Source organism: Mugil cephalus, chromosome 9 (genome assembly GCF_022458985.1).
Source record: "Mugil cephalus isolate CIBA_MC_2020 chromosome 9, CIBA_Mcephalus_1.1, whole genome shotgun sequence".
NCBI lineage: Eukaryota > Metazoa > Chordata > Actinopteri > Mugiliformes > Mugilidae > Mugil > Mugil cephalus.
The window spans coordinates 22,040,815-22,050,454 of NC_061778.1; positions in this window are offsets into that span (position 1 = coordinate 22,040,815).

Sequence of the window (9,640 nt, forward strand, 5' to 3'; positions counted from 1 at the left end):
ACTGTCAGGGCTTTTTTGGGACCAATAAAAAAGGGGGGAATAATTTCAACAAAATTCTTCGACTTTAGAGTCAAAATTTTTTTTTTCAGGTTTTACTTTTAGCAAGCAACAGCTCAAAAATCAATCAAAACCAAAATCAGATATTTGTCATAATAGTAATCATAAATCAAATAATCAATCAATCAAAAAAACAAACAAACAAAAAAATGAATTATCTACGTCAAAAAACCATAAAATTTTTTTAAACAAATATGAAAATATTGAAAAAAAAATTATTGGCTGGATGAATGGAGAGGGGTAAGAAAAAGCCCCAAATCGCAAAAATCCTTTTGGGAAAGGAAAGGCGTCGAGTGACCGCATGGGCGATGCGACCACACCCAAATCCAGTCCTTTTTCTGCCCCAGGGGAGTTTTGGTGAAAAAGGGAAGTCCCATGAACTAGTTTCTGTTTTTTTTTTTTGGAAATCCCCTTTGAATCCTTTTGCATTTTTAAACCAAAAATGTTCTTAGCCCGTAAAAGTCCAAAAAAAAAGAAATCCAAAAGGAAAAAAAACCCATCTTCGACTAAGGCAGGGGGAATGCAGAAGAAAAATTTTTAAAAACAAAAAATTTATGCAGGGGGTTGGCTCGTCCCCAGCCACACCGTCCGTGTCCGAGGTGAAATTCCCGTAATACACTTATATCTTTTTTACTCTTAATTTTTTGACACTCCCATGTCTAACAAACATCATGACTGACCACACACCCTCACCTTTATCCAATAAGGTCTTAACCATGACTTATTTAAATTAATACTCAGACATTTGATCATTTTTTGTATTTCCCCCACTAATGTGTGTTTGGGTAGTCCTGATGGTTTCCCGGCCCAAGGTTTCAGTTTCCCTTTTAACTCCATGCCCCGACAGTGTATACTGTTTTACTCACTGCTCCCCGATTTCACAAACATTTGTTACATTTTTCCCAAATATTTTTTAAAATTACCCTTTTATTATGATATACACTCACTGAGAATCATTACAATGATTCAAAATCACTTCAAATCATCAATATCATTCTTCAAAAATCTATCAATTCAAGTTCTGATTAAACACCGTGCTCTAGGCTGTTGCTCAACCGAGATCTCAACTCACTTGACAGTTGTTTGGTTTCCCCAATGTACAAGTCTGTACATTCCTCACTGCACTGAACAGCATACACTACATTACTTTGTTTTTACCTGGGTGTTTTGTCTTTGGGGGGAAAACCCCTTTTGTCTAAAGATATTGCTGGGTTTGAAATAAACTGGAATGCGGTGTTTTTTGAAAGTTCTCCTCAGTTTCTCCGATACACCAGCCACATAGGGGATGGCAATGTTTTTTCTCCTGCTGTAGGCTACTCCTCATCTCTGTCCTTTTTGGGATACCTTTTTGAGCCTTGGTTACTTATACTAGTACTGTGTTTTATTAATGTGATTGTCTCACATTGTTCATATGGACCATACTGGTCTAAAGTACAGTAAAGTAATACAGCCTGTAACAGTTGTGTTACAGGCCTGTTGGGAGCCCCCATGCTGCAAGTCAAGGCTGAGGGTATTCTAGTCCTCGTATGTCTGTTTGAATGGCATAAGGGTACATCTGATATATGATTGTCTTGTCTCGTCTTTCCTCCTCTCTCCTCGTCTCATTTGTGTGATGACAGTCAGAGTGTGGAGTACAACCAGAAGACCATGGAGGAGGCTCTGAAGAAAGTTGAGAAGATGGAGGCTAATCTGGGGGGAACAGAGATACTGAGGCCGCTTCAACATATCTACAGACAACCCTGTATTCCCAGTCAGCCGAGACAAGTAAGACATACACATACAAACTTGCTTTTCTATCTTCCATTGGCATTCCCTAATCAGCTAATCTTATTCGAACCATCTCACCAACGTTCATAACCCTAACCACAACCTACATGTAGTAACACGTTTTAACCCTCAATGCATTTTCAAGCCCCAAAACAATAAAAAACAGTTACACAGATCTTAGCACATACTTTATGTTTTCTGGGGGGACCTTTTGTAAATTGTGTGTAAATTCCTCCCCAGCGTTTTGTCTTTAAGATGGAGAGTGGGGAACACAAAGAAGTCATTGATTTTTAAAGAAGAATTCGGTTCCCACAGGTGAAACCACAGAAACACCCCCCAGTTTCCTACACTGTCTTCCATTGGTTTTAGGGATCTAATCAAACCCCGTATTTTAGGGTTTCTCTTTGGGGTTGGGAAGGGGCCAGCTCTGCTTTATCAATGGCTTGGCCCAAGGGGGGAGGAGGTCACGCTCAGTTTATCACAGGAACGACAGGAAGCAAAACCAAAGGGGTAAAAACAATGAAGATGCAGCAGTAAACCCGTGTTTGGACAGAGACCTGGTTCCAAAATAAAAAATCAGTGTCTCTCCCCGTGTTTCAAAAATTTTTACACTTTTCCATTATTTTTCAGGGACATCGCTGCATTTGCTCTAAGCCAGTTGTGGTGGCATCTCAGTCCATGGGGTTTACCAAAAAGGGGGGGGTCGTCACTGTCCTCTCTCCACCAATCCAGCTCTTTTTCCCGGGTCAGAGGTCACTGTTTATGGCCATCACGGAGAGGTAGGGGCAGTCATGTCATGTTGTGTTTCTGTATCAGTATGGATGTCAGTAAAAAAACAGATTTTTAAAACGAAAGCTTTCTCAAGTTCAGGAGGCAGCAGAGGGCTGTGGACGGTGAAATCAGCCGGGGGTCGTCCCTCCAAACCAGCGCACTTTTAGTCTCAAAACCGAGGAGACACTGGGTAAAGCAGCTTTCCATTCAGACACAACTGGTCTGCTTTCAATTCTGACCTTTAAATGAGTTTGATTATTTAGAGACTCTTTATGGCCCTGGACAGTGAACAATGAAGATAAACTGATAAACATCTAAACTCTGAGTGTTTCCTTCTCTCTGCAGATTAACAGTCCACAGGTTGGCTGCTCGCACTATGATTCGCTCTATGGAGATGAAGGAGAGAGAGGATGGAGAGTAAGGGGAAGGTTTTGGGCTCAGTGCCATCAGGTGAGCAGTTCTTTTACTGCCTTTATTTCGGTCAAGAAAAAAAGTGGTGAACGATTCAAGGACCTCTGGTGCGCAGAGAGTTCCAACACCTGGTGATTTAATATAAAGAAAAAGTCTTTGCCCATGTTTAGATCAGGGATGAAATCCCCTGGGTTATCTGACCACAAATCCAGTTTGAAGCCCGGGTGAAACACCCAAATCATCTGGAAAGTTTTGAGATCCAGTTAGTCAGACCACAATTAAATGTGGAGTTTGTATTTTATCTTTAAGTGTATCAGATTGCCATGCTTCTCCACCACATTATAGGTATAAGTGTAAGGTGTGGACATCCTGCTAAATACAATAAACCAACACATTTCATGGCTGTGACCTTGAACTCATTTAAACATAAGTGTACACTATTTGTAGTTTTGCTGTCATAACCATTGACAGGTTGTTACTTAAAGCATTAAGTGTAGGACGTTCAGTTATGATCTTTTTGTTTGTTTGTTTTTTAAATATTATGAAACAGTATTTTAATTTTAATGACTTGTGGATCACTGAATAAAAAAACTGATCCTAAGTCCCCCTTAGGGGCACCCGTCACACTAGGAAATATATACTGTGCAGAAATTACTGTCTATATTTCAGCGTTTTTTCACCACAGTACGATTGTTTCCTTTTGTGGTATTCAAGTTTACAGTGCCCTAAAAGCATGGGGCGCAAGGGAAGGGTGGTGGATCGCAAAAACTTTCTCAATACCACTCATCTACTTCCCAATACTTTTTAAAGGTAATAACTTCGGCTCCCTTTAATCTTTATTGGTTTTTGTTATTGTTTGATGTTGTTTCCCAACTAAAAACAACATTTGTATCTTCTTAGCTCTTCCTGTGAAGGGTTGTTCAAATCGCACAATGGCTGCAACTTATTCAGGTGTTGGTGAGTAAAAGTTTAGTGTTTTACGTAGCTTCGTTATAACAATATTACTGCAGACTGTGGCTGAATATTTAATGGGTTTTTTATAAAGAAACATTTACTGCTTTGTTCTGGTTTTGTGTCATTTACCTTGAACATGTTTCTGTTTTTTTTGTTTTAAATTTTTTGGTTTTCCCGTCTAGTGTTCCTTCTTGGTCGTGCCTTTATTGTTTTTTGGTTTCTCCCGTGTGCTCCACCCTCATTAGTTTAACCCGGTCTCCTCAACCCCCCGCCCTCCTGTTATAGGGTTAGGGTTGGGTTTCTTGTCCTGTCGTTTTAGTCTGTTGTTGCTTTGCCGTTTTTTGTCTCCTATCTTTTGTTGATTACCCTAGAGATTATTTTCTCCTGTTTTGGATTACCTGCCTCCTGCAGTGCTTTCTGTTTTTTTCCCTTTCTTTCATTTAAAATTTTTTTTTTTTTAACTCCCCCCCCCTCTCTTGCGTCCTAAAGGGGGGTCCTCCCGCACAACCACCAAACCCCCGTCACTTACAGCACAGGGAAAAAAATCACAACCATCAGGGGTTTCTCACTACGGTCCATACAAGTCTAATGCATACAACAAGAAGCCATTTTAAAAAAAAAAATTCACCTGCACATTGTATATTTTTAATCAAATTTCTTTATTGCCAAAACAAAAAATGGATACAATGAATTGATACAATATAGACATTTTGAGAAAAATACAGTAAACAAATAAAATCAGTTGACCTACAGTAGTGCAATGTGTGGTTGCAGCTGAGTTTTACACCAGTAAGATGCAATAAGGTGCAGTAACTGTCAGAGTCCTTGAGCCTTTTGTCTTGTGCTAAAAGGAGGTGATGCAAAACCCTGTGTGATGGGCACTGATGCCTCATAGCAATAAGGTTCTTGGTAACACAGAGACAGAGATTGGTGACATGTCCAGGGTGAACCCTGCCTTTCAACCGATGACTGCTGGGATAAGCTCCAGCCCCCGTGAGCCTCCAGAGGACAAGTGGTTACAGAAAATGAATGAGGGAAACTACAATAGGACTTGACTTTGTTCCTATATCAGCGCATAAATAACACCAGTGAATGTCTTAGATCTAGTATTGATTAATGCAGAGTTCAGTTTAATGTTTTAGACAAAAACCAGTGTCTAAAGCAGGGGTGTAAAACTCACTTTAGTTGAGTTGGCCACAGACACATTTGATCTCAAATGAGTCGGACCAGTAAAATAATTGGAACGAACAACTGGCAGAGGAGGACTCAATGACACTCAAGGACCAGATGGTGGATTGAAAGTCTTTACTTGATGCAACAGGCAAAAATCACAAGGAACAGGTTAAAATAAGTACCATTCTCAAGTGATTCTTGAATCTAAAATCACTTTACACCTTGTCCTTTATACTCATAGACTATTGTCTGGAAGTAAATATTCATCCTTCAAAAAAAGCCATGAGAATTACAACTAACAGCCATTAGAAAGAACCAACTAATCCACTTTTCATCAAACTTTCATCTTTCTATTTTTATGTTGATTTTGTCCGTTACATTCGTTAATTATCATGGTTCCTTTTGTAGTTTCTGTTTAGTTTTCTGAAAAAAGTTTGGAAAAAAAGAGTTAGATGCAGAGTGCTGGATCATGGAAGGTATAACAAATCCACAAGCTCCCATTTAAATTTAAATGAGAGCGTCTGTAGGCGTGCAGGTTTTTTCTACAGTTTTTCACTCTTCTTTTGTAATTCCTCTTTTTTTGTAATTCCTCTTTTTCTTGCTCTTAGTGTATAATTTGGAACGATTTTTAAATTTGAAAAATAAGGGGCAGGATGTTAGGTATTTCTTTATTTTGCCGTTTTTGTTATTAAACATGTTCAAAATGAACTCTAATTTAAATCAAAACACAAAGATACAGTTAAGCAGTTTCACTGCTGCTCCAGCTCTTACTAAAACAGGGCAACTCCTACTGGACAAATGAGGAATTGGACTCAATGTAATTTTTGCACTCACATTTGACTCTTTGCTGGGCTGATTTTTTTTAAGACAAGAACCAATCTCCAGTTAGCTATAGTGTTCAGTTGAATGTGTTTTAGACAGAAAATTCTAAAGTATTTTGTGTGCATTTGCAATGAACAAAATATTCTTTTCACAACGCAGAATACAATGCATGCTTTTCAACTGAAAGTGAATGCGATATTTATATTGTTTAAAATTTTTAAAACTCAGGGTTCCCCTTAGTTTGACTGATTGGGAAATTTAATTGAGATGAAACTATTTAAAATACAATATGACTTTGTTCCTAAATCAGCATATAAATAATACCAGTGAATGTTTAGCAGCTCCATAACAGTATTGATTCAGATCACTGTAATAAACACTGATCCTAAGTCTCCTCTTAGGTGCACCAGTCACACGTAAGTAAATGTATACTGCTGACAGTAAATTCCTGTCTATATTACAGCTGTTATATTTCACCACAGTACTGATTGTTGCTCTTTTGTGTGTATTCAAGTTTGCGGTGCTTCTACATGCATAGGAAGCTCCCAAGGGTCATTCTCTCTATCGAAGGGAAGGCTGAGTGGATCGCAAAAACTTGCTCAAATACCTACTCATGCTACTTCCACAGGCAGTGTTAATGGTAAGTATACATACTGGGTCCTAGACAAGAAACAATCTCTAAAGTATTTTTGAATTCATTTCCTATTGTAACAAAACATTTCTTTTTAGACAACCCCTAGGTGCGCTCCAGTGAACTCGAGTGCTACGGTATTTGAATTTTTCCCGTTTACACACTACGGGATTCCCAAAACAGATATATGTTCTTACAGGAATTGTAACATAAATGATACCATGAATGTTTAGCAGCTCCCTAACAGTATTTATTCAGTTAGTGCTCAAATTTAATTTTTAGACAAGAAAACCCAAACCCCTAAAGTATTTTGAATTATTTCCCTTTTTAAAAAACATTTTTTTTAGACATGGGACTATGCTCCTCCTTTATTAACCCGATGACTATGGTTTTTATACATTTTTAATATTAGACAGTTTACAGGCATATTTTTATTCTTTCAGGGAAATTTTAACATAAAAAAAAACTTCGTAAGAGTATTGGTTAATATAGTGTCCAGTTGAATTTGTTTTAGATGAGAACCAGCCTGAAGTATTTTGTATGAATTAGCTATAATGTTGAGTATAAAGACGTCAATAATAACAAGATGATAAATTTGTACCTCAGCTGGAAAAACTTGACATTTTTTGTTTTTCCTCTGACCGGTGTTGCTCCCTGAAAAGCCCTGTGCCCCCGCAGCCTCATAAAAACCCTCTCGCGCTGATCTCCCCCCCAGGGCCTCTGGCTCCCGGCTGCTGATCCCGTTTGGGTGCTGCCTGGGGAAACCAGAGAGGGGGGTGGGAAAAGTCAAAACCTGCACCCGGTAGTTTTGTCAAAAAGATCATGGAGGTTATTTTAAAACGTGTTTGCATGAAAATAGGAATACTGTACTTAAATTTTGTACATTGTTAGACACTGTTTGAAAGTAAAATCAAAACCACTGGTCACATTTACTGTTGAGGGATTTTTTTCTTTTTTATGTCTCTTTTTTGTTCTACCTGTCACATCGTTTTTATTTCTCTGTGAATGAGTCAATGAGGAAGTGTGGGCCACCATCCCGGCCTTATCTGGCTTCATGGGTTTTAAGATGGTTCAAAGGAAAATGGGAGCTTCTGGCTATGAAGGCTGCGCATGGTCATGCTCAGAACGGTAGGACCCTTTAAAATAAGACTCAGCGCTCAGTTTTTTAAAAGTGTAGTGGTTTTAAATTTAGTGTTTTTTGTTTTTGTCTTTTTTAGCAGATGTGTACCAGAGTGTGTGGAAGCTGGAAATGCACTGTTGTGTTGCAGCGTGCAGAAAGATGGGGGGATCTGAGGGTTTCATTAAAGTGGCTTCACCTTCAGGATTGATACAGAGATCTGCTCCACAGATCTGCTCTATAGCCTTTGCTTCAGTGGAGTTCCATAGGATCTGATAACTGTCTGATAACTGAATAGAGATCATTCTAGGTTTTCATTTTCATTTGTTGTTCCATCTTCTGTCAAGTTGCTCTCAGTAGGCATGGCTTTGATGTTTCACTTCAGTCTGAGCTCATAAAGTCCTTCTGTTTATCAACTTTACAACAATTATCTTCACATATTCCCAAGAGAAAAGTAACTGCACTGGATTCATCTTGTCTATAAATATTTGTTCTTGTCTGTAAGATTTCATCCAGACTTGTTTAAGGGTTTGCTAGTTAGGGATTTTTTTGATTAGACATAATGGGACTTAATACAATGTTTTATTAAGGTTACAATGGTGGTTAGAGTGGCATCACATGAAGTTTGTATTTAGGTTACACCAGGGCTGTTTTTTCGTCCTGAGGGCCGCATACAGAAAAATATACAAAGAACTGGGCCACTCACTAGACGTGAAGTATGCTGTCTCATTTTTAATGCATGAATATTGGCAAAAATCATTCAAATGCAGGTAAATTGTGTTTAATAATTAAACATGTTTGCAGAAAAATCGCAGCTCTCCATTAGTAGATTTTCATTTTACAAAAAGGTTGACATTTCATTCTCTCATTGACAGCCTCAGATTGTTTCTTAGGGTGCTGATCCCTCAAGCTTATTATACAAATCAATTATTAGGTTTAATAACATATCAACTAATGTTTGTTAAAAATGATCATCACCTTTAATTGGCTAAATTTATTAAGTAATTAGGCTTATTAACACAGTCAAAAAGGCACAGATTTCCCATTTCTCACAACTCATCACCGACAAAAACAACCCCCGGTTCCTCTTCTCCACTTTTGATATTTTAACAGGCACTAATTCTAAAACAGTTTTTAAGACACCAACAGATGAGCTTTGTGAGAACTTTACAGACCCATATAGAACCAAAACCAAGGACATGAGATCCTGTCTTTTACCCCAACAGGTTTTATCCATTGACACACCTGAACTGTTGTCCTTGCCTGAGGAAACACTGGAGAGTTTTGCCCCGGTTGATGCACTTGGTCGACACTTGGTCGAGTTTCCTCCCAAGTAAACCCAACAACCTGCCTTTTAGATCCAATTCCCACATCACTTTTAAAATCGTTTTATGGATTCTTTGAGGAACAGTTTTTAAACATCATGAATTCCGACCTGTATCCAACTTACAATTTTTAAGCAAAACTTTAGAAAAACTGGTTTTTAACCAAGTTAACGACTTTTTAAACAGAAATAACGTTTTAGAGAAACATCAGTCTGGTTTTAGGAGGGACGACAGCACTTTTAAAGATTTTAAATGACATCAGGTGGAATTTGGATAATAAAAAGCTCTCAGTGTTGATCCTACAGGATCTAAGCGCTGCTTTTGATACAGTAGACTATCACATTTTCTTAAATAGACTCAGAAACCTGGTCGGGCTCTCTGGTACTGTTTTTAACTGACTGATGCTTTTATGTAAGTATGGATACATGTTCCTCAGGAACCCATGAAATTGGATGTGGGGTTCCCCAAGGGTCAATTTTAGGTCCACTTCTATCTATCTGTCTATTTTTGCTTCTATCCCGTTTTTAGGATGATATTAAACTTAAATAAGTTTATTTGTTTTACTTATCCCGCTGGGAGCGGTGACCGGGCTGCTGCTGGGGGCGCTGTCCC